At 43.8% G+C, this 20,978-nt stretch overlaps 1 protein-coding gene across 2 annotated transcripts in view; it reads left to right on the top strand.

Annotated features, from left to right (window-relative positions):
• Positions 1 to 20,978, top strand: part of LOC136687626 (collagen alpha-1(XIX) chain) — a 114,521-nt gene that overhangs the window by 61,524 nt on the left and 32,019 nt on the right. The window lies entirely within an intron of this gene.

Raw genomic sequence — 20,978 nt, 5'->3', positions numbered from 1 at the left:
TACAACATTTTCTGAGTGTACACAATATTTACATCTCAATACAGAGATATAGCTGTAAAGCCATTTCACATCACAGAAAAGGCTGCTGCCCATTTACTGGAATGGGGCTATTCCTTGGCCCTGTGCTGTCTATGCACCAGCTCACATAAACTTTGACCTTGCCGTACCATGACCTTGAATCGTGCAGCCAATGATGGTGCTATTTTAAATTATAATGTATTAGTGAAGTACACAGACGATGGGGGTGGGGTGGGGGGTGGTGTTGTATATGGCAATAGAAGGTCCAAGGTTCTGGGTCCTGGGTTCAATCCTTGTCTCAGGTCACTGTCTGTGGGTTTCTTCCAGGTCTTCTGGTTTCCTGCCACATTCCAAAAGAACATTACTGTGTTGACTGGCAAAACTGTCCACAGGTTTGAGTGTTTGTGACTCAGAGACAGTGGGATGACCTGCATAAGACTGAAGCTGTGTCCAGCATGTGATCATTTGAGCTCTGTATAATGTGCTTATGTTGCATTAGAATTACGGTTATTACTTGGACACCAGTATGTGGTAAAATCAGGTTTATTTGGACAGCACATTTCATACACAAATCATCATCATAAATTATAAGTATATAAGTGTAAGGGCATAAAGCAGTGGTGATAGAGTGCTACAAAGCAGAGTTCAGAAAATGTGTCCCCAAACAAAAGCTGAAAGCCAATCCAAAATATAGTTATTTATAACGCACTAAGAAAGGTTCATTCATTCATTCATTCATCCAGTTCAGTGTCGCGGTGGGGTCTAGAGCCTACCTGGAATCATTGGGCGTAAGGTGGGAATACACCCTGGAGGGGGCACCAGTCCTTAAAAGGGCAACACAAACACACACCTACGGACACTTTTGAGTTGCCAATCCACCTACCAACGTGTGTTTTTGGACTGTGGGAGGAAACTGGAGCACCCGGAGGACGGGTGCACACGGATACGGGGAGAACACACCACACTCCTCACAGACAGTCACCCAGAGGAAACCCACGCGGACACAGGGAGAACACACCACACTTCTCACAGACAGTCACCCGGAGGAAACCCACGCAGACACAGGGAGAACACACCACACTCCTCACAGACAGTCACCCGGAGGAAACCCACGCAGACACAGGGAGACCACACCACACTCCTCGCAGACAGTCACCCGGAGGAAACCCACACAGACACAGGGAGAACACACCACACTCCTCACAGACAGTCACCCGGAGGAAACCCACGCAGACACAGGGAGAACACACCACACTCCTCACAGACAGTCACCCGGAGGATACCCACGCGGACACAGGGAGAACACACCACACTCCTCACAGACAGTCACCCGGAGTGGGAATCGAACCCACAACCTCCAGGTCCCTGGAGCTGTGTGACTGCGACACTACCTGCTGTCTGCATTTATTTCTACCTCAGAAATATCATTAGGCCGTAGAAGCCCCTCAGTGTTCTCTTCTGGCGGCGTATGTGGCACGTGCAGCAGTTTACAATGCCTCTCTCAAATGAAGCGCATGGTATTTATTTGTATGTTTTGTTTACTATTTGTATTCTGCCATGTCTTTTTATGTAAGCACCGGTTTTGCCAAGACAAGCTCCTCATACATGCAAGTGTGCTTGGCCAGGAAAGTGATCGGGATGAGAATGTTGTGGCAGGAATGAAGTGGGACTGGAGATTTTCATCAGTACCTGCCAACTGGCAGTTTTAACACACATCCACCACTGTAATTAGTGTGTAGTGTTATGAGATGGCTGACACCCTATGTGTGTGTGTGTGTGTTTGTCTCTCCCACATCCTGGGTCAACAAAAGACCACAAAAAAGTCAGCAGAAATACCCAGTGTAAATGGAATGTTTACTACCATGTCATTCTATTAGGAAAGGAGACGAAAAAATAAATAAAATAAAAAAACTTGAACAACCCACACTCGGATATGACAGCTCACTCACCCTTAAGCCAAAGCAGTACCACTCTGTACTTGTTTCATGTACTGCCAACCTCTCACTGTGTAGAGAGTGGTGCCTGGCTTACGTATTTGTACGTGTGTGGGTTCAGCATAGACATGTATTCACTGCTGGGCCCACAATCAATCTTGCACATACTATAGCATGCACTGCTGGGTTAGAACATGTTGGATTAATAGAGAGAAGCCGTGCTCAGAGCTGTTTCTTCGTGTCAGGAGCTGCTCGTCAGTACTGACTATGATGTACAAGCCTTAATCTTCATCCTGTTTCATTCTGCCTAACACATATCTGCGTTAAGAGGAATACAGATGTAGAGTAGTTGCCATATGTCTAATGTGCTGATTTAGGATCAGGGGAACGGTGCTGTCCAGCAGTTTAGGCCACCATTTCAGTTTTTAATTTTCAGTCAAGCGTGTCCACACTTTACTTAAAACCTTATTTTCAGTTTTTCAGAGAACCCTGCTTGAGGATTATTCATCATTTCCCAAGTTGAGTCTTAGAAGTTGTTTTTTCTACTTTTCATGACCGTAAACATGGTCGGTGGTGCAGCAGGTTGTGGGTTTGAGTCCCACTCCGGGCCTCCTGTGAGGAGTTGGTGTGTTCTCCCTGTGTCCGCGTGGGTTTCGTCCGGGTGACTGTCTGTGAGGAGTGTGGTGTGTTCTCCCTGTGTCTGCGTGGGTTTCCTCCGGGTGACTGTCTGTGATGAGTGTGGTGTGTTCTCCCTGTGTCTGCGTGGGTTTCCTCCGGGTGACTGTCTGTGAGTAGTTGGTGTGTTCTCCCTGTGTCCGCGTGGGTTTCCTCCGGGTGACTGTCTGTGAGAAGTTTGGTGTGTTCTCCCTGTGTCTGCGTGGGTTTCCTCCGGGTGACTGTCTGTGAGGAGTGTGGTGTGTTCTCTCTGTGTCTGCGTGGGTTTCCTCCGGGTGACTGTCTGTGAGGAGTGTGGTGTGTTCTCTCTGTGTCTGCGTGGGTTTCCTCCGGGTGACTGTCTGTGAGGAGTGTGGTGTGTTCTTCCTGTGTCTGCGTGGGTTTCCTCCGGGTGACTGTCTGTGAGGAGTGTGGTGTGTTCTCCCTGTGTCTGCGTGGGTTTCCTCCAGGTGCTCCCACAGTCCAAAAACACACGTTGGTAGGTGGATTGGCGACTCAAAAGTGTGTGTGTGTCTGTGTTGCCCTGTGAAGGACTGGCGCCCCCTCCAGGGTGTATTCCCGCCTTGCGCCCAATGATTCCAGGTAGGCTCTGGACCCACCGCGACCCTGAACTGGATAAGCACTTACAGATAATGAATGAATGAATGACCGTAAACATATATTTACACTTCTCAGTCCCAGTCTGAATTTTGTGGTTTTGTCTTTTCCTTTTCTATGGCTTTTTGAAAGCTACACATCCTTTCAGACTCTGAGTGTTGAGCTCTCTCAGTGGAACGGGGGAAATCTTGTTTAACTCAGAAAACCTTGTCATGAAACCATGCGTCTGTGGGTGGAGCAGTGACAGATCAATTGCACTTGTGAGTCCAGTTTTATTTCTTCGTATGAGCCGGCTCAGATTTGATTTATTCCTCCGGTGGCGCTTTGAAATGAAACGTGGCATGTTTTTTCTTTGATTTGGAACAGCAGCACACTGTAACGTTACATGTTTGATGGATGATTGGAGCCCTAAAGGATTTCCCTGCATTGCTTACTTTTTTGAATGAAAGCCTGTTTGCGCAGTGCAACCTACAAGCATTCAGTATAAATTAGTGTCAAATCGACCGAATTCGTCTTTAAATGGAAACCTTCTCACCTTCACTTAGAGACACTTAGAGCAGAATTTCAAGATGGCTTAGCCATATTTCTCACATAGAAATATCAATACCATGCTCCTAAGCAGATGTTAGTAATGACGAAGGTTGCCATTTGGAATGCAAAGTGTGTGTTACAGGTGGAGGCACATATATTGTGTGTATTGGTACAGTCATTTTTCAGGTCTGCAAAGTACATAACCTCTACATGTGCACATGCACACAGCAGGGTTTTGTTCTTTTAATGGGTGTGCACAATGACACAGCTGAATGGTTATTAGATCCCCTGCATGCTCAGTAAATACCGGGTGCCACACAAGTGATCCTGAAACAGGGCAATAAATTATACACGAAAAGGCCTGTATGTTTTATTTTGGCCATAAAACCAAGCAGGATTCCAGAATAGCTCTGAATGCCCTGGTGGAAGAAACAATGAAGATGTAATTGTTCTCCTTATGCTTTGCTACTGTATTTTTTTAATATCTGCAAATGCATTACATAGTATATTAGGAGCATAATGGCTTAGCTAATTGCAGATGCGTGTGTAATTAGTGATGCGGGGGCTAATTATAGTGCAGTCAGAATGGTAATGAAGATTGAATGCTGCAGAAGGAGATGAGAACGCTACACGTAGAGCTCATAAGGACTGCCAATACTGTATCTCTTGATCCATGGCAGTGAGTAAATGTGAATGGATTTTTATTTCGTTCTTGTCAGCTGTCGAGAGGAATGTTGGGAGATGCTGTTTCAGGTGGCGTGATGAATCCAGAGCCTTCCCTGAAGCACGATCTATAGTCAGAACTCTGGCTTTAACCCTTAGGAACCCTCGCTCAAATTCAAAACACGTGTAGCACATTTGCATATGTGGTAGCGACACCGGTGTCTGTACACATTTGGCTCTATCACTCAAGAGCTTGATTTCGCTGCTCTTCAGCCCAATGCTGAGGGAATATATACCTCCTTTGCCAGTGCTTGGTATGGGATGTAGTGAACTTAAGCTCCAGAGCGTCCCATTTCATTTAATAATTTCTAATACTTTGCTTTTTCCTGTCTGGGCTACTGTAAAAACAGAGCAGGGCAACATGGTGGGCCACTCCCTAAGTATCTATATAGTACCCTATAGTACCCCTAAGTACCCTATATAGTGACCATCTTAAGCTAAAAAACAAGGACTTGTAGTAACAGGTGATTATATACTGACAGAAACATAAGCATCATAATGGTGGCCTGTGAGTACAAACCATTGTGTTTCCCAGGTGATTAAGACACATGCTGGATACAGGCTTGTTAAGACAGAGCCATAGACCTGCCAGGGTTCTGATATAGACGTGGCCTTTTCAGTGGACATGGACCTTTTGCCATGGCCTAGCATTCTGACCTTAACCCTTTGGAAACCCCTTGAAGTTTTGTCATTACCTCACGACGTGTCCTTGTAGCAAGGCCAGAGAAGAATGCACCAAATGTAGGAGCCATCCCCTTGAAGGGTCCAACAAAGGGTATTTATGGAAGCCTCCTGACTCAGAGAAGTTGACCATAAGTGTGTAGACACGTGTTGGGAGTTTGAAGTGTTCTCCCTGTAGCTGTGTGGGTTTCCTCCGGGTGCTCTGGTTTCCTCCCGCAGTCCAAGAACACATTAGTAAGTGTCCACAAACATTGTAAACATTGCAATAATTAAATTGTCCACAGGTGTGAGTGTCTGGGTGAATGTGTGTTGCCCTGTGGTGGCCTGGTTCCCTGCCTAGGATGTGTTCCTGCTTCTGGGTAGGCTCTGGAATCACCTCAACCCTGATTAACATGGTAGCAGAATGAATGAATGAATGAATAGGGACCGTGTTCTTCTATGAAAGCTATGCACTAGATGTTGATGTATTAATATGAGGATTTGCCTTCAGCCATGAGACTATTGAGATGTTGAATAATTAGTTCTTAAACGTGCACTAAAAGCCTTTGTCCATAGTAGGTTCTAAAAGCATCTGTGTGGATCTAAATACATTTGAATTCTTTTTTTTTATAAATCCTAACATGAGCATTGACCAAAATGTGCCTTGGGTTTCCCATTAAAACAACTCTGTCATATCTGATGTGATTTACAAGTTGTTAACATTTAATTCCCCATTCAAAATGCATGTCTTAACGCCCAAACTCCCATGTACCATGTCAATAACTCTCAAGAAACCAATTAGGCACTCAATATAAACACGCCTTGAGTAGGTATGTTTTGGAAGGTGGTTTCCTCTTTCCTTTTGGAGAAGCTGAACATAGCAGTGGGACGTTTTTAAATGCAGACGGACTGAGATCTCGGTAGAAACACACGTTAAGTCAGTTCTAAATACATTTTTGATGGAATAGAACTCTGTACATGACTGATTTTAGGGGTAAGAATGCATCAGTTATTATTGCCACAGTGGCTGCTGCAGAACTGGGTTGGGAACCACTGTTTGGGAACATCCAATGATTGTAGAAATAGTACAGACTTTTCATTTTCTAGCAGTTATTGTATTATTAGTTATTATTAATAATGGTCACAGTGCAAGGTTCTGTAGAGATAAATGGTGAATGTAAAAAGAGAAATTCTGCAATGAAAGTGTGATTTTTACAGTCAATGAGCTATTTAATTATGATTTTGAAAGTTATATTAATTTTGGGAGGCGGCACGGTGGCGCAGCAGGTAGTGTCGCAGTCACACAGCTCCTGGAGGTTGTGCGTTCGATTCCCGCTCCGAGTGACTGTCTGTGAGGAGTGTGGTGTGTTCTCCCTGTGTCTGCGTGGGTGTCCTCCGGGTGCTCTGGTTTCCTCCCACAGTCCAAAAACACATGTTGGTAGGTGGATTGGCGACTCAAAAAAGTGTCCGTATGTGTGAGTGAGTAATTTTGGGAGCAAGCGTTATGTTTTCAAATCCTGTGATATATAACAAATGTAAAAATGATTGCTACATTCCTTAATGACAAATAAAATAACCAGTGAAAGCCTTAATACATTTATGTTTAAATGAATAATAATTTTAACAAAACAAATATAAGCGCTTGGGCTTTCTGAATCCCCCATACTTTCAAGTGATATCCACTGCTGAAAATGACTGAAAGCATCTCTAGACTTTAAGACACCCCTAAGAGAGGTATATCACTGATATATCACTGTGTCTACCTGTCTTCAGGGGCTTTATTTAAGACTGAGAAACCAGGATCAGCTTTGCCAACTGTGACCAAGTGTGGCTGTCCTCTGCAATCCCTGACCGCTTAAAATCATCCAACGGACACATCCGCTTCTGATTTCACTCAGTCAATACCAGCGGGGGCTGAGAAACGATTAGCCATGTACACCGCCCTACATGCTCCCATTACGTTCCCTAGTGTTTATGACACGGGGGAATGAAACAGGAGTATGTAGGGCTGTGTACAGCCCTGAACCAGTTGCTAGGTCACAGGCACTTTTTCTCATGTGAAGGAAACTTCCCCCAGCTGTTGGGGAGAGACTGTAAAAGACTATAGACTTGTAACATAAAGGGCCAATAGCCGTGAGATCAATTTATACCCTTTAAATAATTGATGGGAACCTCTGTGTTACAGCATAAGACAGGGGGCACTGGTAGTGGTGATCTAGTTCGTGTCATTGGAGCTGGCAGCTTTACAGCTTTCTGTAAAAGAGTGAGATGAGTGTACCTAGCGGTTGAATTGTCAAAACATTACAAGCGGGATAGGGGATAGTAAGAGTGGTCGGGTGGTGTGATTTTTCTTTTCTTTTTTTTTTTTTTTTAGGAAAAATCTGGATTTTCGAATTGAAAATCATTGTTTTTAGCTTAAAAGCATTCTGTAATGAGTCAGCTCTTGTACAAGAGACTTTTAGAGTAAGTGTATGGCATCAAAATATGTTCTAAAGTTCTGAAATCCAGAAAACACAATTGAGAAAGCTGTCATTAAAATTGAGAGTTATAAAAACAGGTTTGTAAACAGAATATTTCTGTATATAATCGTCTATTTTTAATCTAATGTTCTTGAAGAATCCGTTTTCACTTTCATTTTGCCTTTTCTCAGTTGTGCTTCTCTCTGTCTCGCTGTCGCCTCCAGAAGTTTCTCGCTTTTTGACTTTTGAGGGGATCTAGACAGTCACTGGCTGCTGAAGTTAAGCCCGCCCACCCATTCTGCACACCCTAGATTAACCAGTTAGTAGTCTGACTCTAAGCCTCTATGACGAACTGTGCATTACAAAGAGACATAATCGTTAAAAATAGTTGATAAGGCTTACTGACGTAGCGGGGTGTGCAGAATGTGCTGGGTGGGTGGGGCTTAAGTTCAGCAGCCAATGACTGTCTAGACCCCCCCCCCCCCCCAGCACAACTGAGAAAAGGCAGAATGAAAGAGAAAACAGATTTTTCAATAATATTAAACTCAAGGTAGATGATTTTATACAGTAATATTCTGTTTACAAACCTGTTTTTATAAGTCTCAATGTTAAAGACAATTTTCTCAATTTTAAAATGTCATTTATTAATTATGGATTCTGTTTTTTGGTTATCAGAGCTTTAGAACCAATTTTGATGCCATATAAGTGCCCACACATATGTGTCTGTTACAAATAGCTGTAGTGCACTATTAATCATTCATTCATTAATTGTCTGTAACCGCTCATTCAGTTCAGGCGGGTCCGGATCCCAACCGGAATCACCGGCGCAAGGCAGGAACACACCCCGGAGGGGGCACCAGCGACACACACACACACTCTCACACCTACGGACACTTTTGAGTCGCCAATCCACCTACCAACGTGTGTTTTTGGACTGTGGGAGGAAACCCCACAGGAGGAAACCCACTGTGACACAGGGAGAACACACCAAACTCCTGGAGCTGTGTACCTGCTGCACCACCGTGCTGCCCAGTGTAGTATTAGTGGAGTATTAAAGACTTTATGAAGGTAAACATTTATAGGACATTTATATTCCATTCCTTTTATTTTTATTTTATCATTTTTTTATACAGTCGTAAAAATAAAAGTGCTTCAAAGTGTTCATTGAATGATGCCATAGTAGAACCACTTTAGATTCTTTAAAAACAATGTTTGTTTAAGAAATGCATGTGTGAAGAACCTTTTAAAGGTTGTAAACCCATTAACTGATATTCAGTTTCTTTACCTATTTAAATATATTAGCAAAAAATGGTTCTTTGGGAGGCGGCACGATGGTGCAGCAGGTAGTGTCGCAGTCACACAGCTCCAGGGACCTGGAGGTTGTGAGTTCGATTCCCGCTCCGGGTGACTGTCTGTGAGGAGTGTGGTGTGTTCTCCCAGTGTCCGCGTGGGTTTCCCCCGGGTGCTCCGGTTTCCTCCCACAGAACCAAAAACACACGTTGGTAGGTGGATTGGTGACTCAAAAAAGTGTCCGTGAGTGTGTGAGTGAATGTGTGTTGCCCTGTGAAGGTCTGGCGCCCCCTCCAGGGTGTATTCCTGCCTTGTGCCCAATGATTCCAGGTAGGCTCTGGACCCACCGCGACCCTGAACTGGATAAGCGGTTACAGATAATGAATGAATGAATGGTTCTTTGTGGAACCAAAGTGGTTCTTCTAAGGCATCACTCAAAAAACCCTTTGTAGCACTTTATTTGTAAGAGTGTAGGAAACATGTGAAATGAATGTGGTACAGACGCCATGTAGGTGTTTATGCAACACACTGTGTTCCTTTAAGAAAGAGGAAACTGAAGATGATTTATGATGAAGCCAAATAAGTGTTAGTTGTTTTGTTGCATATATTTTGTAGCGCAAATGAAAGTGACAATACTGCTGATCAAGACCACATAGTATCAATGCACAAAGTATTGCATATAATTTGTACAGTAGGTGATAGACAATGCTTTTTTTTGTTGCTGTTGTTGCTTACCAGCAGGTCGATGTGTAGATTTGTTTTCATAATTTTTTTTTTTCTTTTTAAAAAAGGTCGCATAATTAGTCCCCATTCTGAGCCAAGACGGAATTACAAGCACAGTCTGGAAAGCTAGCGAGTCATGAGGCTCAACGTGCGGCTGTTATGAAAATGATTTTCCTACTCTTTTTACCCTCACAGCTTGAGCTGGCATTCAAGACTCATTTACACCCAGAACAAAGTAGTCTGGGCTCTTCTGCCAATTTGAGTGGAGTTGAAGGCCTTCTTGCTGAGGCTGAGAAGCAGAATGGTAACTGTATATGGCTGTTCTGACACTGCTGTTTACAGTGGAGCACTTGTTGGCTGCGCAGAGTGACACAGATGCTCCCTGGCAGCTGTGTGTGTGTGTGTACATGTTTGTATGTGAAAGTGTGTGTGTGTGTGTGTGCTGCTCTCTTAGTGACATGTGTTTTAAACACAGGCCTCCTGGTTTTCTTTGCCATACTCATCATGGTGACCACATAAAGGCCAAGACACATACTTTTGCCTACATTTCCTCAGGGAACAGTCCGCATATTTACCTCGAACCATACACTCTACCTGAAGAAATATAACAAATGGGAATCAATTAAAAAGTAATTAAGAACTAATCGGGGTTCGATTCCCGCTCCGGGTGACTGTCTGTGAGGAGTTGGTGTGTTTTCCCTGTGTCAGCGTAGGTTTCCTCCGGGTGACTGTCTGTGAGGAGTGTGGTGTGTTCTCCCTGTGTCTGCATGGGTTTCCTCCGGGTGACTGTCTGTGAGGAGTTGGTGTGTTCTCCCTGTGTCTGCGTGGGTTTCCTCCAGGTGACTGTCTGTGAGGAGTGTGGTGTGTTCTCCCTGTGTCTGCGTGGGTTTCCTCCGGGTGACTGTCTGTGAGGAGTGTGGTGTGTTCTCCCTGTGTCTGCGTGGGTTTCCTCCGGGTGACTGTCTGTGAGGAGTTGGTGTGTTCTCCCTGTGTCTGCGTGGGTTTCCTCCAGGTGACTGTCTGTGAGGAGTTGGTGTGTTCTCACTGTGTCTGCATGGGTTTCCTCCGGGTGCTCTGGTTTCCTCCCACAGTCCAAAAACACACGTTGGTAGGTGGATTGGCGACTCAAAAGTGTCCGTTGGAGTGAATGTTTGAGTGTGTGTTGCCCTGTGAAGGACTGGCACCCCTCCAGGGTGTATTCCTGCCTTGGGCCCAATGATTCCAGGTAGGCTCTGGACACACCGCAACCCTGAACTGGATAAGCGCTTACAGATAATGAATTTCAATGTTCCATTTATTTTACAGTGTAGCGTAGGTACAAACTGATTGTTACAATATATTTGTTATATTTTAATAGTGTTGTATTCAGTAATATAAGACTCGTTAGTCTTTAATAAAGCCTCTTGTAATTGTTTGCCCTGTATTTTGGTCTTGTTTTATTTTCTTACTGAGTACTTGAATAATTTTGGATTTCCTGCTTTCTCATATAGTCGATAGTCACAGCTCTATTAAAGATACTACACATTTCTTCCACCTCCTTTCCCTCCTTCACTCGGAGATTGTTTCAAGCTCGCTGCGTGTAGACGAGGTGGCCCAAGGTCAGCCACGACGAGAGAGCAACTCCCACACCGAGCGCTAAAGTGTCCAGCTGCCCTTGGAAGGCGCGCGGCCAACTGCGAAGTCAGAAAAGCGCGAAGAGCCGCTCTGAATCCTTCTATCATTACTCCCCATTCAGCCTCATTACGGCTCATCATGAGGTGCTGCACAGCTGGGCAAGCTACTCTTATTCAGCTTCAACTTCAGGTGTCATATTCAGGAATGAACTTAACGCAAACCCACATTGGCGGTCATTAGCTTTGACATTGTCTGTAGGCGGTTTCCAGATTTATAGCACCGCTCGACAGTGTGTTAACAGACTGTATTTCAACGTACCATGGTCTGTTACGGTGTGTTTTAATGGACTACCTACGGTTTATGGTGTGTGAGCGTGAGCATGTGTGTGTGCGCTAGGCTGCCTCCAACGGCGGTCCGCAGGAAGAGAGTAAAATATGGCCACTGCTAGCGGGATGTGGAACAGTTGGCTCAGTTTTCAGTTGGCTGGTCATTTTTGGCTGCACATGTTGACAACCTCTACACCGGCACCTGTAGAAGAAGGTTATTGCCCAACCAGCTTCCTGTTGATATTTTACCCCCTCTATGTCGCCATGGAAGAGGACCTGGAGAAATGTGTTTGTGGTAATTGCTGCTAATTTTACACAGCAGCCGTGTGTCTTCAGTATGGGGCTTGTTTTGCTTAAGGGTGGCTGATAGAGCTAAACTACATTGCAGTAATTGTAGAAAATGAGTTAGAATCTTATTTGTCAGTACCCATTTATAAACAGTGTCAGCATAACTGTAAATGAGCTAGTGTTAGCCAGAATCCTAATTTTAATCAGGTGTTGCTGGCCTTACATATTTATATATTTAAATGCTTTTTAAATTATTTATTTATTTGTGTGTGTGTGTGTGTGCTTCCTCTGGGGGCTCTGGTTTCCTTCCACAGTCAAAAACATATGATGTTAAGTGAATGGCTTGTGTTAAATTACCCAGTGGTGTGAGTGACTGGGTGAGTGTGTAATTCTCTGTGATGGACTGGTGCCCTCTCCAAGGTGCGATTATGATTTCAGGCAGACTCTGTAACCACCACAGCATAGAATAGGATGAAGTGGTTACACAAGATGAGTCAATAAATGAATGAACAAATATAGCATAATTCCCCTTGTGTCTTTTCTTGAGGCACTGCTCTGTCTCTTGTTTTTAATTTACTCTTTTACTCAGATTTTGAATTTTTGAACCAATATGGTCTAATGGTAATCAAAGCTGTAGCAATTTGCCCTTCTGGCTTTTTATTAAGGTACAAAATACTAAATAACACAAAATGATTTCAGCCTTTTGGCTCGTAAACAAACCCAAAACAGTCTAAGTGTCTATTTCTTTTTTTTCTATTTTTCTTCCCAGGTCTCCCCAGCCCTTTATACCTATGGGCATGCTTTGGCTGGGTGTTTCTCATTGAGGTTGTACAGTTAGGTACTCAGGACAGGAGGTTTACTGTTTCCTGGGAAGCCAGTTGGATGGTCTCTGGCCTAGATTCGTATTTTTTGCAATCTTCATTTTTTAGGCTTCAATTTATGGGTCTGTACTTTTTTTGTTTTTGTTTTGTTTTTACTCTGGATTTTTATAATCTGAATTTTTTATGTGACTTTTTCACATATGAATGAATATTTCACCACCTCAACATTTCAATTTTATTGAAAAACATTAAAAAAAAAATTCCAATAGAGAACATAATTCACATATTCAGAGTTCAGATTCAAATACCAAGTCATTGATTTAGCACTCCATACAGGACCAGAACTGAGCGAGGAGGGTCATGTACCAGCAGCCCTGCCTCAGGCCATGCATCTTTGGCCTTGGCTCCATGCTCCACCTTCCAGGTTGGAGCTATGGCAGTGGACAGCTTTGAAGCAGGCCTTAAGCAGGCCCTCTCTGTCTCTCAGTTGGAGCTTGGACCACAATCACTTATTATCTTTAATCAGTTCATTTACAGTGGCAGCTGTTGTTCTTCTGAACACCTAGTGGGTTTATTTAGATATGGGACAGTGTTTACTTTCAGTCTGTGAGGTGGCTCAGCTTCTGGAGTGACATATATACTTCCCTACATTTTATTTCTGTACATTTGGTGTAAATCATGCAACAAGCCTGTGTTTGAGACATTGTCAATTGCTGCGTTGTGCTCCTCAAAGCACACTGCTGTGACATAATATAATGCTTTTGCCATATTTTCCATAAAATTAACATCATGACATAAATTGATGGCAGCATGTTGGTGCAGCCAAGTCACACGTCTCCAGGGACCTGTAGGTTGTGGGTTCAAGTCCCACTCCAGGTGACTCCCTTTGCGGAGTTTGTTGTGTTCTCCCAGTGTCCGCGTGGGTTTCCTCCAGGTGCTCCTGTTTCCTCCCATTAGTAGGTGGATTGGCGACTCGAAAGTGCCCATAGTTGTGAGTGAATGTATGTTGCCCTGTGAAGGACTGGCGCCCCCTCCAGGGTGTATTCCTGCCTTGTGCCCAATGATTCAACGTAGTCTCCGGACCCACCGTGACCCTGAACTGGATAAGCGCTTACAGACAATGAATGAATGAAAACATTAGGTTGGTGATAATGTTAAAATAAATATAGATTTAAAAATAGGTCTGAATTGTTATGTTAGTTCATGTATCATCCAGCCAACTTAAGTAAAAGATGTGTAATACATTTGAAACTGCCGAGATGTTAAGTGTTGTCCTCTGCCGCCTCAGAGCATTTCTGCGTATGAACAGATAAATTTGACATTGTCTAGAACTGCGCCTATTTATATCTATGTTAGAACACCCTGAACATGTTCCATTTTCTTAGCCTCTATTTTTATATCCACTTCTAAGAACGATGCCACTGACCACCTATTGTTTATGCCTTGATGACACAAAGGACACAGTGTCCTTGAAATTAGCATCCCCGCTGTTCCCTCCGCGGTGTCTCACAGCCTGTTTTTCACATACAGAGGAGGCCTCACAAGTTTATAGCGAGGCCAGGTTGCGTTGAGGCTGTTTTACTGTAGCTTCATAGTATATAGTTACTGTAACAAATATTTATATCTGAAATGGTAGCCTTATAGAACAGTAGTGTAATATTTGACCTGTGAAACATCCAGAAATCTTGATTATGTCCCCGTTAAGTCATTTAAATCTGCTATCAGAGACGTTACAGGGAGTTTATGCTTTGGTTGCTATAGTGCTGGAGGCTTTATTTATTGTTGGATGCCCTGTGATGTTTTGAGAGGGTGTGCCAGTCCATTCAGAGCATTGGTAAAATGGAGGGGGGGGTAATATTTATCCTTGTTAAATATTAAATACAAAATGCGCTACGGAATTATTTACAGAGCATCATTTACTTATTTACAGAGAAGTGCAGATTTAATGTTAGAATGACGATGCCTACATTTTACATCTTTGGAGTATAGAACAGAACTGAAATCTGAAGGAAACTGTTCCCTGCATCCAGTGTGAAAATGACTCCTACTCTGAGCCTGATTCACTAGAGGAGCGCAGCGTGCAGGCCCTGGGAGCTAATGCTGCTCAATGACCGGGCGACAGGGAGAATTTACAGGTCGACAGGTCTCGCAGCTGCGAGTTGGCCCCAAGATTTACACCTTCCACCATTTTTCCAAGCAAGCCGAGCACTATGTGGGCCAGTATGAGTAAAGCTCACACTCTGACCTTGGTCTGCACCGCCATTACCCGAACAATGGATGTGAATATGTAATATTAACCTATGGCATGAGGCTGAAGAAAGTGAGTAGAGACAGAGACAAACATCCGCATTCCAGCAGAAAAGCAGGAGTTTGGTCTCGGGTGGGCAGCAACGAAGAAAGATGGAGGGAGGAGTGGAGAGGGGTGGGCAATGGGGGGACAGATGTGTAGAGCGATGATTTATCTGTCTGTCTACACTCGTTCCCAGAGTGCCGCAATGCTACCAGAGCCACAGTCGAGGGGAATAAACACACATTAAGCGGCCAATTAATTACAGGAGACGCATATAGGGACTGAGACCTTGAGAGAGAGAGAGAGAGCTGGATGTTCTCATATGGTTTGCTCATTGGATACACATGAATACACAGTTAGTGCACGTTCGTGAAAAATTATAGAATAAAACGTTCAGGCTGGAAGTGAAGTAATGTGGGTCAACACATCTCAGCTAAAAGAGGAGTGTCTGTTATGGTATGGTTTTCCAAGGCTCGCTCATCACACACACAAACACGTTTCACTTAGGAGATAGCAAAGACAAGAAGGATTCAACTTACAGCTTGACTTTGAATTTATTTTTCTAGTTCGAGCTCATTCTCCACCACCTAAACAGTTAAAATGTCATAATGACCACAGTTAACAGTTCATAGTATGCCACTCTAAAATATTGACTTTGGCTGACTTTATACTTGTTTTTTATTGTTAATACTTGCCTGTATTATACCTCTTTTCCAAGAAAAAGAAATGTCTGTGATGTTTTTTTGTCAAAATACCACAAGGATCAAGCACAACAAAACCATTCTCCCCTGTCTAAACAACCCTTTTCAGAATGGTTGGTTTCTGAGTGAGAATTTAGTGAGCAGAAGCTTGTTTTGTAGCTTTTATAACTTGTTAACCTACCTTTTCTAATCTTGTTTCTACTCAGTTCTCTTACTTCTACACTCTCATTGTATGTATTTTATGCATTGCTCTGCATTTGTGCGCTCACATAAATGTGGCTCCAGCACTGACTGAAGGTACTCAGATGAGAGGACAGTGTAATTCTAGTGAGTTCCCCTTATTACATCAGAATGGCTCATTTTACCTCATGGACCACAAAAACTGACTGGGTGGTGTCTTTTCAGTTTGTGGGTTTATGCCCAGAACTTTCATTCTGTACAGGCTAGCATGAATGCTAATAGCATTAGTGATAGCTGCCTAACTAGCTGACGCTAGCAAAAAATAAATAAAAAGTAAATAAATAAAGTAAATGGTGATTTTATCTGTGCTTGGAAGAGTAAAGAATTTAACCGTTGTTGCATGTTGCAAGCATTACAAATAAGGGGAGAACACACTTAAGAGCCATTAGGTTTTGTTATCATTAGGTCTTAGCAATCCAACCACTGAAATGCTTTTATAATCTTTGGCCCTGCTTTAATTTGAACCCATTTGGACACATTTATTGCTTATTTCGTATCACATTGTGAGGCTTATATCACATCTGTGACCTGTCCTTTGGCTCCATCCTTTCACATTTTCATCACCATGTTCACTTGTACCTTATTGGATTAATTGGATAGTCCTGATTTTCGAAGTAGACAGCTATTAAACAAATGGCTAACACATTTTAAAAAATCTAAGAGGTCATTATAAAATAAATCTATTTATTTAATGTGGAATCAGATGTGCACTTTCAAAATATATTAGATATTACATTGTATCAAGCTGTATCTATGGCTATAATAGGATTTACACACAGAAAACTAACTAAACTAGTGAACTCCTGGAATATTCTACTGTAGCATGCTACGGAGAAGTTTTATATTTAGTATACTGTCAAACTGTTCTGCTAAGGCCACATCACGTATCTGCCTAGGGTCAGGGTGCAGGTCAGCACAGGCTTGTTCTGGCATCTGCTGGTGGAGCTGTAGTACTAGACCTATGAACCTGAGGCCATGACACCAGACAGACACAAACACCGCAGAAACGACACATGTCTGAGTATGCACAACAAAGCTGCCTAGACCAATCGGCTGCTCGGATCTTGCACTGACTCCTTTGTCGAAGGACGATACCTTCCTTGAACCCTCTGTAAAGTCACAAAGTTCATTCCAGATCTGTTTATAAGCTGTTATGACAAGCTCATGTCAGTTCCTGTCAGTGTTGAGTGACTGCTCCGCATTGACCTGTGACCTTTGAGGAAGGTTGGCATCCATGTGGAAATGTGTAGCATAGTGGGCAAGAGCAGTGCCCTCCACACAGCAGACTGGGTTGTGATTCCCAGCTTAATAACAGTCCTTGTGTATGACTATGAACACTGAAGTGGCCTGCTCTGTGGCATGGCAGAAATCCTAAATGGCTCGGGTCCGAATGGTCTTACAGAGTGGCAGCTTGATTTAACTTGATTTAGGTATTCAATCAGTGCTGTCTCTGCATTGATTTAATTTGGGGATCAGGTTTTGTTTTGTTGTAGATACCACTTGCATAAGAAGTCATATATCTCTTTAATGGTGACTCATAGTATGTAATACCTTGTCGTAAACCATGTATCTGTGTCTGAACTGAGTTCATGACAGTAAATATAGAAAAGTATTAGAAACACCCGAGCACTGATCTCTTAGCCTCAGTTTCCCACACACTCTTTCTGGCTCAAAGCCAGCTTATATCCATTCACTGAGTGGTGGAAAAAACACATTTTAACTAGCATACCAGTATGCATCTCTCGGACTGGCGCAGGATGTTACCCAGATGGTGTGGGCACTGCGCTTTAATCTGCTATGCCTGACGGCTTATTAGAGACCAGGGACGTTCACCTCCTGGGATTCTGTGTGGCTATCACCTCACACAAATTAGCACTTATCTTCATTCTGTGTATTAGGCTCATTTAGACTCTAAATGTCTTGCTTTCCAAAGTGCATACACTTAATTTGACTCATACTTGATACCAGGCATTCATAATATGTTCAGCTGCACTGTATTTATTCAGTCCGCTTTGAAGTCAGGGGGCTTTAGCAAATATAAACTCTAAAACTGATCAGCGCATTAAAATTCTGAGAACTGCTACTATCGCAAACCATCAGTTTACCTGGTATTACCTTTCATTTGAGAGATCAGATCACAAGCGTCCAGTGAGACGTAGGGCCATTATATCTTGCGTTTCTGTATCTGTTTATTGTGTCTCCAGGTACCCCTTAAATTCGTATCTCATGACAGAATTAAAGGTGCCACTATCTTGCTGGTGTTAGATAAAAATGGGCTGCGACTCCTTGTTAATACACAAAACAGTGGCAGCAGGTTAGTGTCGCAGTCACAAAGCTCTAGAGTCCCGCTCCGGGTGACTGTCTGTGAGGAGTGTGGTGTGTTCTCTCTGTGTCTGCATGGGTTTCCTCCGGATGACTGTCTGTGAGGAGTGTGGTGTGTTCTCCCTGTGTCTGTGTGGGTTTCCTCCGGGTGACTGTCTGTGAGTAGTGTGGTGTGTTCTCTCTGTGTCTGCGTGGGTTTCCTCCGGGTGACTGTCTGTAAGGAGTGTGGTGTGTTCTCCCTGTGTCTGCATGGGTTTCCTCCGGGTGACTGTCTGTGAGGAGTGTGGTGTGTTCTCCCTGTGTCTGTGTGGGTTTCCACCGGGTGACTGTCTGTGAGGAGTGTGGTGTGTTCTCCCTGTGTCTGAATGGGTTTCCTCCGGGTGACTGTCTGTGAGGAGTGTGGTGTGTTCTCCCTGTGTCTGCATGGGTTTCCTCCGGGTGACTGTCTTTGAGGAGTGGTGTGTTCTCCCTGTGTCTGCATGGGTTTCCTCCGGATGACTGTCTGTGAGGAGTGTGGTGTGTTCTCCCTGTGTCTGCATGGGTTTCCTCCGGGTGACTGTCTGTGAGGAGTGTGGTGTGTTCTCCCTGTGTCTGCATTGGTTTCCTCCGGGTGCTCTGGTTTCCTCCCACAGTCCAAAAACACACGTTGATTAGCGATTCAAAAGTGTCCGTAGGTGTGAGTGTGTGTGTTGCCCTGTGAAGGATTGGCGCCCCCTACAGGTTGTATTCCCGCCTTGCGCCCAATGATTCCAGGTAGGCTCTGGACCCACCGCGACCCTGAACTGGATAAGCGCTTACAGATAATGAATGAATGTGACAGGACTTTTTCAGTCAGCTGTAGTGTGACAGACTGCCTGTTGGTCGTGGCTGTGTTGTCATACTCATGGCAGCACATAGGTGTTTGGTTGCTTCTGATCTGCCTGCAGATTATGAGTGCCAAGATTCTGGGTTATCTTCCTCCACTTGAAAGCTAGTATGATGACAAATAGTCACATTGCGGTTATAACTAGGCTCTGGTTATGAAAATGGCATCCTTCCAAATTACTATATAAAAAGTATAAAGTATAGAACGGGACATCTAACAACCATGCAAGACCTGGTAGACGTCAAAGCTGTCACCATTAGATAAACGGTGCTTTCACCCTTAAGAGAACAAATCGAATCCACACTGGCTACAGATCTGAACAAATCCACAGGTCTTATGTTCATCCCCTCACTGTGAGAACTCAACTCTGGGTCTGAAAGAGGGGGAGTGGTCAAGAAGTAGTCGAATCATGCAAATAAGTTGCTGCTCTTTCTAAAACAATTGATTGTGATAAGGGATATTTTTTTGTCTTGAAATACAAGTACATTGACTGAGCATTGTGTTTATATTTAATGCAGATGACACAAATGCATTACAAAACACCAGCAGTGTACAATCAGTTTTTTTTTTTTTTGCACAACAGTCACAAACCAAACTGAAGGGAAGCAACCTGTATTTGAGGTTCATGAATGAAAATGGAGGATGCTGCGAAATGGAGAATTATTTATGTTCCCCGTAGTGGCTTTACATAATACCATTAGCACACTGTCAAGTTGTTCTGAGTCATCAATGTCCATAAGCCCTTAAAAATCCATCAAGGAGACTGCGGTGGAAGATAGGAGCCGTGTGATCTCCTTCTCCGTCTAAACGTGGGGTTAAGTAAATACGAGTTGTTTTTTTTAATTATGAAATTGCATAGGTGCAAGCAAAGGTGACCTACATTAACAGTGCCCAGAACTCTTGATGTCTACTGTCTCATTGTGTCTGGAGACCATTGATCTTTCCAAGAAAAAAAGCAGAGTATTGTTTACATTGCCATTAACGGGATGTTTTTGATTCCCTAAAGAATGTGTAGCCCTCCTGCAATATCTGCCTTGTTTCACACGTGCTCATAGTTCACAGGACCAGACTGAATCCAGCAGTGCTCATTGTACAGTCATTCTTTAGCTATGCAACTCCATTCTCTAATACTTAGCATTCTGTGCACACAGATTCTTTTTCTGCTGTCTTAGTCTACCATAGACTCCTCAAGCCATACACTCCCTTCATTCGTGGAGCCAGTTCGCCACCTAGTGTTGGAAAGTGGCACAGCGTTTTCATCCATGCCGGATCTGCTCTGCTCTGAGGAGACTGAAGGGTGACAAATCAGCCGCACGGACAGCTCTAACATGGCTCGAAGAAAGGAAAGGCCTGCCATCTCGGCCAGTGCACTCCCCGTCTCTGCCTTTCTGAATGTCAGCCTTTTTCTCCCTTTTGCGTGGGGCTGGAGGGTGGGGAAGGGGAAGGGGAAGGGGAGGGGGGGGTATTTAGATGTGCTGCACAGTTTTGGAAAGCTACATTGTGTGCCACTCAGAACAGTGAGAAAATGTTAAGCTGCGTTTGAGTGCCTGCCATGCAGCTGTCGGCTTTAGAGCCCTCGCGTTCTCTCTGTCTCTCGCTCTCCCTCCATCCCTCCCTCTCCTGCTCACTTTCTCTCTCCCTGAGCCGCTCCACTGTGCCCTGCTCTTCTTAACCTCTCCAACAAACAACTGGAACAAATCCTCTTTTATTGAGTTTTTTTTTTATATTGTTGAAGCACCAGGGCTCCAGCAAAGCTCTCTCTCTCGCCCTACCTCTTTTCAAACCTCGTGCTAGCCATGCTAATCGTGAGAGCCTTAGCCACCATGAAGGGGCAACTTGAGTAGGCTTGAGATCAGGTACTAGTAGGTGTCCACTGTAGGCTGAGGTTAAGACCTATTTGG

The sequence above is a fragment of the Hoplias malabaricus genome, chromosome 2 (genome assembly GCF_029633855.1).
Source record: "Hoplias malabaricus isolate fHopMal1 chromosome 2, fHopMal1.hap1, whole genome shotgun sequence".
In the NCBI taxonomy this organism is placed as follows: Eukaryota; Metazoa; Chordata; class Actinopteri; order Characiformes; family Erythrinidae; genus Hoplias; species Hoplias malabaricus.
The sequence above is the reverse complement of the archived record's forward strand: the minus strand, read 5'-3'. Positions and strand labels throughout refer to the sequence as shown.